This window comes from Herpailurus yagouaroundi, unplaced genomic scaffold (genome assembly GCF_014898765.1).
Source record: "Herpailurus yagouaroundi ecotype Mexico unplaced genomic scaffold, PumYag 29, whole genome shotgun sequence".
Taxonomy (NCBI): Eukaryota; Metazoa; Chordata; class Mammalia; order Carnivora; family Felidae; genus Herpailurus; species Herpailurus yagouaroundi.
In genome coordinates, this window is record NW_024412377.1 from 71930050 (window position 1) to 71942478 (window position 12429).

General features: G+C 40.9%; 1 protein-coding gene across 2 annotated transcripts in view; it reads left to right on the top strand.

Annotated features, from left to right (window-relative positions):
* The window catches only part of EFNA5 (ephrin A5), a 277399-nt gene that overhangs the window by 162285 nt on the left and 102685 nt on the right, over positions 1–12429 (top strand). The window lies entirely within an intron of this gene.

Consider the following 12429-nt stretch of genomic DNA (forward strand, 5'->3'; position numbering starts at 1 on the left):
AACTGGGCCCGCGACCCGTGGGCTTTCTCCTGCTGGCCCCTCTCAGATACTCCAGTTGGTGTTGCCAGCTTTACAGTCTCCATGGGCGTATTTACCTTGGTAATTTGCACCTGATGCATTTATATTGGTAATTTTTTTTCTTCCTGGAACCCTGGGATCTCATTTATTCACTAGTGCAATAAAGTGTTGGAGTGAAAATCCTCCCCTAAAGCAAGGAGGGGAAGAATTGTTTAGGGAAAATAACAACCATGCTAACTGCGACTCTAATTAAAACCTTGAAAGGAGCCTTGTTCTTATTTAGGGGTGGCTAATACCTGCCTCTCTGTACATAGAGGCCAAAGTTAGCCCATCTACAGCATCACTGCTAACTTTGGGTTGTTGTTGTTGTTGTCGTTTTTAATCCACTGTCAATATGTTTTTGTTTCCAAACAAAACAATAATAGCCCTGGGATTGAAACACAAGAATTCTTTGGCCACAGCTTGCAAAAACCATGCTTGGTTGTGTGTGTAGGGAAAATTACTTTGAATAACAAAAGCACAAACAAGAATTGATAGAATAATAAGCAATTAAGGTGGATTAACAACAGTTGCTGAATTCCAGCTGTTGGCTGCAGATGCAGCCTGGCTCCCTAATTCAAACTGTTTGAAACCCATTGCTATTCAGAGACCAGAAAGGAGAGAAGTGTGCTCATGGCTTTGCCTGTAACAAGGGTAGCTTTCTTGGTGTGTTTCATGGGGGATTTAAGTATCTAGGGTGTGTTTTACTTTCTCCTGATTCGTGAAGATACCACACATCTTGCTCTGACTTCTGTTATTTCGATATCTTCCTATTTAGTTTTTGGTGTCCTTTTTGATTTCAAATGACTAACCAAAATCTATGTGCTTGCTCTTTGGTTATGGCATATTGAAACAAAGAGAAGACAGCAAAGTATGTGCTCATCTCTGTTTCCAGTGGGAAAGAGGAGCTCGCAGCAAGAGAAATGACAGATTCCTTTGGCTGCTATAAATAATTATCTGGATTGTTTCCTGGGCTAGCAGCTAGGCCACATTCTGAAACTCCTTAAGGAAGACAGTCTCATGTAATTATAGGTTCCAGCACACAACCCTGGGAAACTGTATGAACAGGTAATTTACGGGGTAATCACCATATGCAGTCAGTCCCCTGCAGCCTTACCACAGTGTGTTTTATTGCCATCAAACCTAGGTCCTCGGGAAGGCTTTGTTATCAGTGATCAGGATGGACCCTCTCACAGTAATGGCCAGGGGTTTGAGTTGCAGGGCCAGCATCATGGAAACCAGTGCATCACACAGGGCCCCATATTCAGAACTTGGCTTAATTAAGGCTTTGCTGTTGCCATCTCCAGATTCTTACTCTTATCTCTGAACCAGTGTTTTGTAAGTGGAATACGTGTGTGAGTGAAGGGGTGTATTAAAAAATGTGCATTTGCCTAAAGTGGCGATGCCCCATAAACACAGACTGTGATGGTGTGAGTTGAGGGAGACTCCAGGTGAGTACAAGGTGAGCATGTTAGAGAAGCAGCCCATTTCCATAGCATGTTGGTAGAATATGGATGCATCAAAGAATGAAAGTATAACAGGTGAGCTAGGTTCAGTGGAGTTAGCTTCACGAAGTGTTCTTAATTCTATAGTAAGAACACAACAGGTGTGTGTATGTAGACTGCATGTTACAGGTTGATTGTTTGATGATTCCACATACAAGTCAAGAGCTCATATATTTGCATTTAAACCTATCATTATACCATATGAAGGTGAATGGTAAAATCCATGCCAATAATTAAATATGTTAATTTTTCTTTATTTAGAACAACATTAAATAGCAAATAAACAACATCATGAGAACTTGAGAGAGAAACCATGCAAGAAAGGAAAAGGCTTTATATTTTAGTGCCCTTAATGGCACTTTTTCCTGCTTTTTGAACAGGGGGTCTTTTGGGTTCGTACCGTGCCCTGCAAATTATGTGGTGGGCCCCACTCAGATGGTCTCTAGTCTCGCATTTAACTGGGTCAAATTGAAGAGGCTGCTAAGATCTCCTAATGCTCCCCAGGTAGCATTAGAGACACAGACACACCAAACAGACATACATCTGTGCCTTCTTTAGAGTCTTAGCTGATGCAAAGGAATGACCTGCCAGGTTCCCATTTAATTAGATCTCACCATACTTCAAAGTTTCTACCTGTTCAAAGAAACTTTGGCAGACTTTGTGTTCAGGCAGCAGACCTTTTCATGACTGTTATTTTCCCCAGTGATGTGTGAGGGTCTTTTTACCTTCTAGATGTGGTTACCAGAAAGAGGAGTTTTGTACCAGCCTAGTAACATTATAAAATACCTCTCCCTGCCAGGGCGTCTGCCTCTGACCGTCTCCTGACTTCTCGTTTTTGGCAGAATGTGTTCTTGTTCCTGCAAATGAATTAGGAGATGTGGGCGTGTTGACTTACCTGCCCTCGTGAATGTCAATGGTTGTCTGATGAACTAGTGCCTGCTACCACAGACAGAAATACTGCCAGACTAATGCCTCACTCATGATAGATAACCGTGTAAGCCAATATACCACTCTCATCCAAGGCAACTTACTAACCAGCTTCTAGATCCAGATTGTGTTGATAAATGAAAGCAACCTCAGGGAGCTGGTATAAAACCACAAGTGCCTACTTTGGGCCAGTGGAAGAGCTGATCAGGGGGAAGGCAGACAGCCATTCCAGAGGAGTCCAGGGGACATCGTCTCCCAAAGGTTAGCATAAAGCCAGAACTCTAAAAGCAAAATGACTTGCTTGTGGAAGCCAACCACATGGAGTGTCTACTTGATTCTTTTATAAAACTAATATTCAGGATCGATAATAGCCTGGGGTGAGAAGGAGAAGCTAAAAGTCCTACCCCCAATCCGGTTTTGTCATAGGTTTGCTGAGCTACATTTCTCTTCTGGCATGTTCCTCGCTAGGAATTGGTGGGAAGTTGCCATTATTCACTCAAGTACATTCTGTTGCTTAGCAAGCCCAAAACTGTTGTCTTCAGGAGTCGGCAACATTTCCCCAAGAAAGGCATGTTTGTCTATTCCACTACAAATCTGTTTTTGTGAGAGCAGGAAGGAAGAGTGAGGTAGGGCCTACCTATTGTATAGGTAGGATTGTGTTAGGGACTTCACAACCCCTCCTTAGGTTAAATTATCATCCTCTGTTGAAATACAAACAGCCTAAAATGGAAAAACTCACCAAGACCTTACCTCTCAGAAACCTGATATGAACTAGATCCTTTCATCATATCTGTGGCAAAGAACTGTGGGATTTGTTTTGTTTTTAAAATTAATTTGGGAGTGGGGGGGGGAATATGTTGAGGTTGTAGGAAGGAAAGAAGAGAGGTGGACAACCAGTCGGGAGGTCAAATTCGTGGTCTCATCTCGGAACAGTACTTTTCTCCTGCCTAAATTCACCCAGCAGTCAGTCAGCACCAGGCCAGGGGGCCTCTTTATACCAAAGGCCATGGGTATAAGAAGAACCTGGCTTCCAACAATGACTGGAAATGTGTTTTTTAATGTTGCTACTTTTTTAATTCCTTTTTGAAGGAGAAGAGTGGCCAAGGTGTTTCAGTCTACTTGATAACACATGTTATTTGTCGTACCTGCTCATATTCTTCTCCAGTATCTGAAACAAGACTTGGCATGTTCTAGAAATTGAATAAATATTTGCTAAAAAGTGAATAATATTAATATGTAAGGAATTGATGGGTGTTTCTGGCTGGAGTCAGACATCAAAAAAAAAAAAAGATTGAGGTAAAAGTTAAAGAGGTTGTTTTATACTTTGTTTCTAGTCATTTTAAGAGAATTTAACTTTTTGCAAAATAGTGTTTACAATGCAGAGTCTAGAGCCTGATTACCTGGATTTCAGTCATGTGACCTTGGGTAAATGTCTGTACCTCAGTTTCTTCATCTATGAAACGAGGATCATAATCATATGAAGCCCATGGGTTGTTTTGAATATCAAATGAGTTGATACATGTAAAGCGCTTGGCCTGTGTTCAGTAAACATACACTATTTTATTCTGAAAGCAACATATATCAGTTTTGGCCAAGGGAGCCAGAAAAAAGCTCCAATAACTCATGGTGAAGTTTGTGCAGGTTGTTTGGAAAGTTAATGTGTTTAAGACACAAACGTCCCTTAAAAGTTTGGAAAGTTGTTTGGCAAGTTAATGCGTTTAAGACACAAACGTCCCTTAAAAGTACAAGTTAATATTATCCTGCCACGGAGCAGTTTGCAATCTAAATAAGTACAGTACAAGTATGACTTTGGTTTCCCAGAATCTTGGTATTTACCTGATTTTTCTTCTTGAAAAAGGAATTTAGGCCTTGGAGCCATTCTACTTAGGCAGCTTCCTTTCATAGCCTGCCCAACGGGTGGGTCAGAATGTGATGAGTCTTGATGGGGCCTGGTTGAACACAAAAGAGGTGTGGGAAGCACTGGCAATTACCTCACACACGCAGCTTGGAGTCCTTTAATTTTTCTTATCAGTAATTCACTTTAGATAACAACTCTAGAGATAAAATAGGCCTTAGGGGTTGGCTGAAGGGAGGGAGAACAAAGGTTTTATTGGTGTTTTATCTCCTGTTTACTAAAAAGTGTTTGGTTGTAAAAGATAAAGACAAAGCTATTGTGTCTGCTCCAGCAAATGAACAAATAAAAGTAATTATTGCAGAGGGGGCATTAGTAACAAATAGGACATAGTTACTTTTCCCTAGTTGGTGGCTTCAAATCTTGACTCCATTATTTTTTAGCATTTTTTGGCTCTCCAGTTGAAAATCAAACACAAGAACAGGCCTTAGGCTAATTTCCTTGCCAGGCTGAAACTAAGGGACCTCACTGATCAGCCTAATTTTGTCTACGAAGACCACAAAGAGGTGGCTTTTTCCTCTAATGGGATCCTAGTGTATGAGAATGAATGATGTGGGAAAGCACATTCAGGAAGGTTCTTGGGTCATCTTGAAGCAAAGACGATGATCACAATAGATAGAGGAAATAATATGTATTTGCTTGAAATGCTGAATATTCTTCAAGAATACCTTAGAGAGGAAAATAGCATGCTTTGCTTTTAAAACACATTATCTCTTTTTTTAAATGTCTAACTTTTATAATACTGAAGTAGGTAATGATCTTTCTAGCTGAATAGTAATCATAATAAAAGGATGACATATGACTCTTCCTTAATAGTGTCTATCCAAGTGCAGCGTTTTAGGTAAAAAGTCTTTGAAGCATTTTTACAAAATCGGTTGTGAATATTGTATTGGTTTGTTTTTTAAGAATTTTTAAAAAATTTATGTAACTTTACAACACTGGGTGATTTCCTTTAAATGTAGTTTAGGAAAGTTTTGTAGGTTTTTTGTTTTGATTTATTCCTTTAAAGTTACAATTGTCTTTATTTTTTGAGTGTGAGTTCATGACATTATACAAAATTCAAAAGCCATAAAAGGGTCCACAGTGAAAAATAAGTCTCTTTCTCACTCCTGTTCTCCACCTATCCAGTTCCTCTCTCAAGTGGCAACTTTTGTTCATAGGTTTTGTGGGTACAGATACAAAAACATAAAAATTGCAGACTACCCTTATTCTGGTCCCCAGGAAGAAAGAAAGGCCATAGTGGAAGCTTTCTGCATCCCCACTGAGAAGACGCTAGACTTGAGTCCTGTTGCTTGGAGCATATGCCACCTCATAATTTTTAATATGCCCAGAGAAAGAGCTTTGTCCTCCAACCACTACACTGGAGGCCGTCTGACTGGACCATATAAGACCCAGCATGTGTCCTGTTCCCAATGGTGACAAAGCCAAGAGCCCCTGAATATTTTATATTCTGATAACACTTGTGCTTCCTAATTCATAAATGATGTCAAGATATGGTATGAATGAGAATAAATGTTAAAACCTGATTTCAAGCAGCCATGAAGTCCATTTTGCTCTCTTGGAGCTGGATTTTAAGATCATTGAGTAAAAGGGTTAATGAAATCGCATTCTATTTTGACATGTGTAATGAATAACCTCTCTGAAAGGGAACATGACGCTGTCAGAATGGTTAAGATAATGTCATGTTTGAGTTTGGGTAACTGGAGTGAATATCGTTTCTTGTCCTCAGTGAATGGTGGCTCAGCAAGGAAAGATGAACTGAGCATCCACTGTAATGCACTGGCTGTGTGTGTGCACATGTAGACGTCTTGACCTGTATCAGCTTCCTTCACCTATGTAGTGACAGACACGAGTCAAATGTAGTTCCCCCCTTCCCTCAGCCGCTGGGAACTCCCATGTCTGATGGAGTCTGGAGTATAGGTTGTGGCCAGCCTCAGGCCATGGGTGAAGTGAAGGTAGCATCCTCCCCATTGGCAGTTAAGTGCAGCAGAGCAAGTGTGCAAGAAATGCTTGGCTTCCTCTGAAATAAAGTGATGACTTTTTGGAAGGCCTAATTCAATTCATGGAGAAAGAATAATTGTTCCGTTGAAAGTGTGAGTGGATGAGTTTAAAAAATAGATATACTGTGAAGGCATGGTCCTTGCCGTGGACATGTCCTTTTCTCCTTTTGTCACAAAGTATTTGAAAAACTGATCATGTTCAGTTGCAGGAATGAAAACATTGATATTGAACCTTGTGGGTGGCAGGTGATAGTCGTAACAACCAAGAAGTGCTCAGAAACTTCAGGCAATGAAGGAAGTTTTAGTTACCTTCTAAGTTTACATTTGAATGATACTGCTTCAGCTATCCTTTTAAGATCCACCCAAGGCCAATTTAGATCTGTGAACTATTGTTTAAATTTTGTTTAGTTCAGTATATGAGCTTACTATAGATTAAATGACATATTGAATGTGTGAGTAACAATGGTAATGTTAAAGTTACTGATAATATATTGTATACCTTGAGTTCTGTTCCCAATACATCATCTTCCTTGGAAGATTTAAGACTGATTCCCTCAGTTTCAAGTATTAGACAATCTCTTCAGAGAGATAGTCTCTTTTTCCCTCTTAATATGTCTTTTAAGGATATAATTCCACCAGGTAATTGTGTGTGTGTGTGTGTGTGTGTGTGTGTATTTGTGTGTGCGTATTTGTGTGTGTATCTGCTTAAGAAGAAGAAGCTCAAAATAAAACCAGGTATGGATTCTAAATGGAGTTCCGTTTTTGACTTGAGAAATATAAAATAATTAGATGCCTGTAGGACTACATGTTGACAGCCATAGCTTTCAAAAATTTGTTTCAACAAGAAGCCCCTACAAACCCGGTCTGATAGTGAATAACCAGGGATATTTGGGCAACCAAACACCATAGAAGAAACAGGAACATCATTCTTTGACCTCACACATCATCTTAGCCTTTGGGGAGTAAGTGAAAAAGGTCAACGTGAAACAGACAGTAAATCCAAATAGACTTTTGAGTAAGCCTTGGAAGCAACAGTGCCTTGCACAATGTAAGTAATTTGTAAATATTAAATGAAGGAAGAAATGAATGAATCAATTAACAAGTAAAAATTTAACCACATCTCAAGATAGGGGATAAAATTTGCATGTAGCAATTAGTATTTTTAGCTGCTTGTAGCTATAGTACATTCTCTTTTGTTTGTCCCATTGCTGATTTAGAAGCTACATCTTCAGCACTGAGCTCATCTAGTCCATGGGGAAAACACACCTTCCTCCCAACATTTGGGAGGTAATATATACCACTATTTTTTCCTGGATCCCAGGCTCAAAAGATTCATTTATATAAGAAATCCTGAAGGTGGACAATTGGACTATTAGACTCTTAGATTTCTATTTCCACATTTCCATAGGCACTACCCCCTTTAAATCCATTTCCTATCTGATATTGTATATAATACAATAGCCTGCTGGCTGGTTTCTCCAACCTTGCAGCATAGGGAGTAATTTTTCTAGTATTAAATTCAGCAAATATTTGTTGGCACCTGTTATACAAACACTGTGCTTGTTGCTATAGGGGATACAAATATGATTAAGGCACAGCCCCTGTTTTCAAGGAGCTTTTACAGTCAAAGGGGGAATAAGAGTGGTACAAACATAGCTGTCACTCAAGGCACAAGGTGCTATGAGGCTGAACAAAACTCTAATCATTTCTCTGTTCAAGAAGTTATAATGACTCCCTATCACGTTTTGAATCAAATAAAAAATTCCCAGTCTTCATAATTTGACACCATCCTAGCCGCTTAAATTTATGTTTTACTACTATCCAACAGACCTCCCTGCTCCTGTCTTCTGCCTAATACCGTCATGAACACATCCATTCACACATTCCTTCCTTCCTTTACTCATTCATTATTTCAGCAAATATCAACTGCTTGTCAGATGCTGTGCTAAGTACTCTGAGGGAAACAAAAATGAATCAGTCCCTGCCGTGAGCAACTCACCATCTAGTGGGAGGAGACAGAGACAAGGAACGGTGTGTTGTGTTATAACAGAATGCACCACGTGCTGAGAGAACGCAGAGGAGATGAAGGCCCGGCGGAGGAAGGGAACCTTGCCAGAAGTTGATTAGGTGCTCACCAAGGAGAAGAGGGAGGGGAGAGCATTATAGACAGAAACAGTAGGAAGCAGTTCATGGAGGCACAGGAGAATGGAAAATGTGGCTCCATCCGGAAGCTGGTAGCAGGAATATAGCAGGGGAGCTAGTGGGCAAAAACAGCACTGGCGAAATCTGGGAGGCAGATTATCATGGGCCTTGACATCTGTGCCAAGGAGTTCTTTATTTTTTTGTGTCAGGGAAACCACCTGGATCTTTCAACACCTGTATGAATGGATGTGGGTCTTAGAACGCCCTGGCAGCAGCGTAGAGGATTTGATTGAGAGACGCTGGAGGCAAGAGTGTTTGAATAGTCCCAGCCGGAGGGGAAAAGGCAATGAGGAGATCCTAAAGTCGTTTTCGGTGTCACTTCCCCTACATCTTCCCTGCGTTGGTCCACATCTATCTTTCAGGACAGGGTAGGTTGCGCTGCAGTAACAAACAGCCCGGGATCTCAGAGGCATCGCAAGGTTATTTCTTACTGCAGGTGTTCTCCATGCTGAGATTCAGTGATCCATTCAGCGATCACAGCCTCAGTGAGGCTGCTTCAGAATTGTGGCTTTGTCATCTCAACACCTGCTTCCATGCTGGAGAACATGAAGGTGTTGCTTCAGTCCCCAAGTGACTTGCCTCCCTTTTGCTCACAGCTCTGCCCAACTATAAGGTGGGAGGGTGTTACAACACTCACGTGTGCTCCAAAGAACATGGGTATGTGTGGACGCTACAGACCCCTGCCACTCCATCATCTATTGTCTTTTTTCTTTTTTAATTTCCTCAGGATTTCTGTATATTACCTGATACACTTGGTACTATTTAATAATGAACCTGCTTAGAATCTTCTACTAATTTCTTATAGGTGTGTCTTGTTTCTCTAGCTGCCTGAACCTGTTAAGTTCTCCAGGATGCGTTTGTGTCTTCTACGTCTGTTTACTTTTACGGCCTCTCATGGGTCCTGACACTGAAGGACAAGCCCGGAAGCTAAGCGGGTGCTTGTGAAAACACATTGGGTTGAATTTGGCAGGTTTGACTTTTTTCTATCTGGGCCTCGGTACTTTTTTACACACCCACTCAGGAATCCCCTGATTCGTTTTTGTTTCAGATTTCATGTCCATCAGATGATTGGAGTTTGGTTTGAACTAAAATGAATCAGTGGAGGCTGGAGTCTGTTTTACTGTAAAGCCTTTAATGTCATTTTGCCTGTGGGACCCTCATTTCTCGTCCCGGCCTAACAAAAAATTGCACAGCATTTACCCTGAATGTGGCATTGCCTTGGCACATTTTAAAGGTAAATGTGAAAGTTTAAGGGCATCTAAATATGCCATCCTCTATTCAGCATCCAGTTGGCGAGGTTCAATAGAAAACAAATCAATCGCTGTCCCCTGTTGAAAATAAGCACACAAAGATCTCGCTTAAAAAAGGAGTATCGCAAAATGAATTCATATGCTGGGTAAGGTGAGGTTGAGACCCATGGAGCACTTTATCTGAAACAGTGTTTGCTTACCCAGACTGTACATTTCATCCTTTCTTGATCAATCTTTTTGACTTTTTCTTGCCTACTAAGCCTGACTTTTAAAATAAGTGAGAGTCAGTGAAGCACACCCTGCTTCCGATGAGTTCCCCATAGAATAAAGACAGAATAAGTGAGTATCTGTAGCTTTTGAGCATAATCCATAGGAAAGAAGTATGGCAATAATTATTTCTGACCCAACTAAAAAAGCTAACAGATCAATTCACTCTTTCTTAAGGACCAGTTCTACCGCACACATTTTATGCCCTGAAAAAAGGAGAGATCCATTCAGTAGTAACAGGGCTGGCTGCTGCTCGGTCATCCTGCAAACGTGAAACACTTACGTTATACGAGCACACCTCAGGGGGTTACTTGTTGGCTTCCATGTCTGCATGAGAATTTGCTAATGTGAAGAGTATGTATAGTCCTGCTTTCTTTTCTACGTTGAATTTGCATTTGGATGTTTTTCATTCTTCGTGGCTAAGAGGGAAGCTTCTGTTCTCTAGTCATTTCTGCCTCAAGACTGCTGCAAGTAGAAGCTGGTCCGAAGTAGCCATGGAGCGTAGATGCAGAAGAGGGATTTGAGTAGAAGTGCAAGGGAAAAGAACAGGGTGAGGAACTCAAACCCTCTTCTCAGATGTTTATTTCCTACTGTTTTCCTTTTTTTCTTCTACCTCGTCATTCCATTCCTCCTGAAGTTTTTGTCCCTGTCTTTCCCATCTTCTTTTTCTACTTGTTCATTCTCCTTGGTGCCTTTATTTTTCAGATATATGTCCTCTTCTGTGCATACCTCCATTGCTTCTGTGTATACTTCCTTCGTTGCACACACTGCTGTCTCAAATGCAGAATGGTCCTAACCGTCATGACAGTAATGGCTCGTCATCTTCCCTGCATCCTGCCTAGTTGCCCTGGGCTTCAGGTGCCCCATCTCTGATCTTTAACCACCATCCCATTTGATTACAGGTGACCCTTGAACAACTTGTGGTTAGGGGTGCCAACCTCCTCCCCCTGCATAGTCGAAAATCCATCTATAACTTTTGACTCCCCCAAAGCTTTAATAGTTACTATTGACCAGAAGCCTTGCCAATAGCATGAACAGTTGATTCATACCTCTTCTACATGTTATGTGTAATATATACTGTAAATTCGTACAATAAAGGAAGCTAAAGAAAAGAATATGCTATTAAAAAAAAAAACAAAAAGAAGAGGAAAGTACTTTTATTGTACTGCATTGAAAAAAAAATCCATGTGTCTGTGGACCCGGGCAATTCAGACTCCTCTTCTTCAAAGGTCAACTGTATGTCACCTGAGGTCATAAACCAGGGAAGTGGCAGAGCTGGGTTTCCTAATAGTCTTACTCTGGCGCTGAAGCTCTGAGAGTAGAATCGTGGCATAATTACCTAGTTTGTGTCATTGACTCATGTATCTTAGACTTAGAAGAATCCTCAGGAGAACATCTGGTGCCACTGGAGCATTTTGACAAGTCCCTCCATGTCCCCTGTGTCTACATGCACAACGTCTGTTGCATTGGATTCATTTAAAACATCCCTATCAGTTCTGAATCAGATCCTCAACATGATCTGGAGACCGTGCAGTGAGAGAGACGTTGCTCCTGTGTTTTTGTTGCTGAAAGCTGGCAACTTCTTACGCTGACTCTGTTAGTAGTGGAAGCAACGGTTTGGAAAACCAGGCATCCCCTCTCAATGTGGGCACCTACTCCATTATTCTCAGAAGATTCAAGACCATTAACCTTGGTGGGGGAGCAGAGAGAGCTCCTGAGCTCAGCTTGATATAGATGCTAAAGGTGTTGCAGAGTCGCAGCTGTGTTTCCTGTTTTGCACTAATTAGGAGTTACCATGAATCTGCTTGACAATTAAGGACAGAGTGAACTTTAAGGCAGATCGGTACCCTGGGACAGTAAAGAGTTCTCAGGCAAGCAAAATAAAAATTTTCCCCTAGTACTGTGCTTTACCGAAACCATAACATATCTTTAATAATGTGGATTCAAAGTATAAATAAAAGTCTGGAGTGGGTTTTCTGGCACTTGTAAAGGGTCTTGCTCAGAGATTGACGCTATGTCAAATCGTTAGTACTGCACATGGTTTTGTATCACCCACCAGATGAGTGATTATTTCAACACTAGCCTTAACCAGTTCTTGAAGTTCAGTTGCCTACTTTCTGACTAATATATCATAGCCACAGAAGCTTAGCAATTAAATAGCTTTCTAGAACAGGAAAGCACCAAAAGGTTTAGTTTCTCTTAAAAGTCATACTTGATGAGCCGTATTTTAAGATAAAACTTTCCCAGGTTAAAGTTTCTGTACTTTCTTGATTCTCCACCCCCACAACTAATTTGTGCAGACATGTATC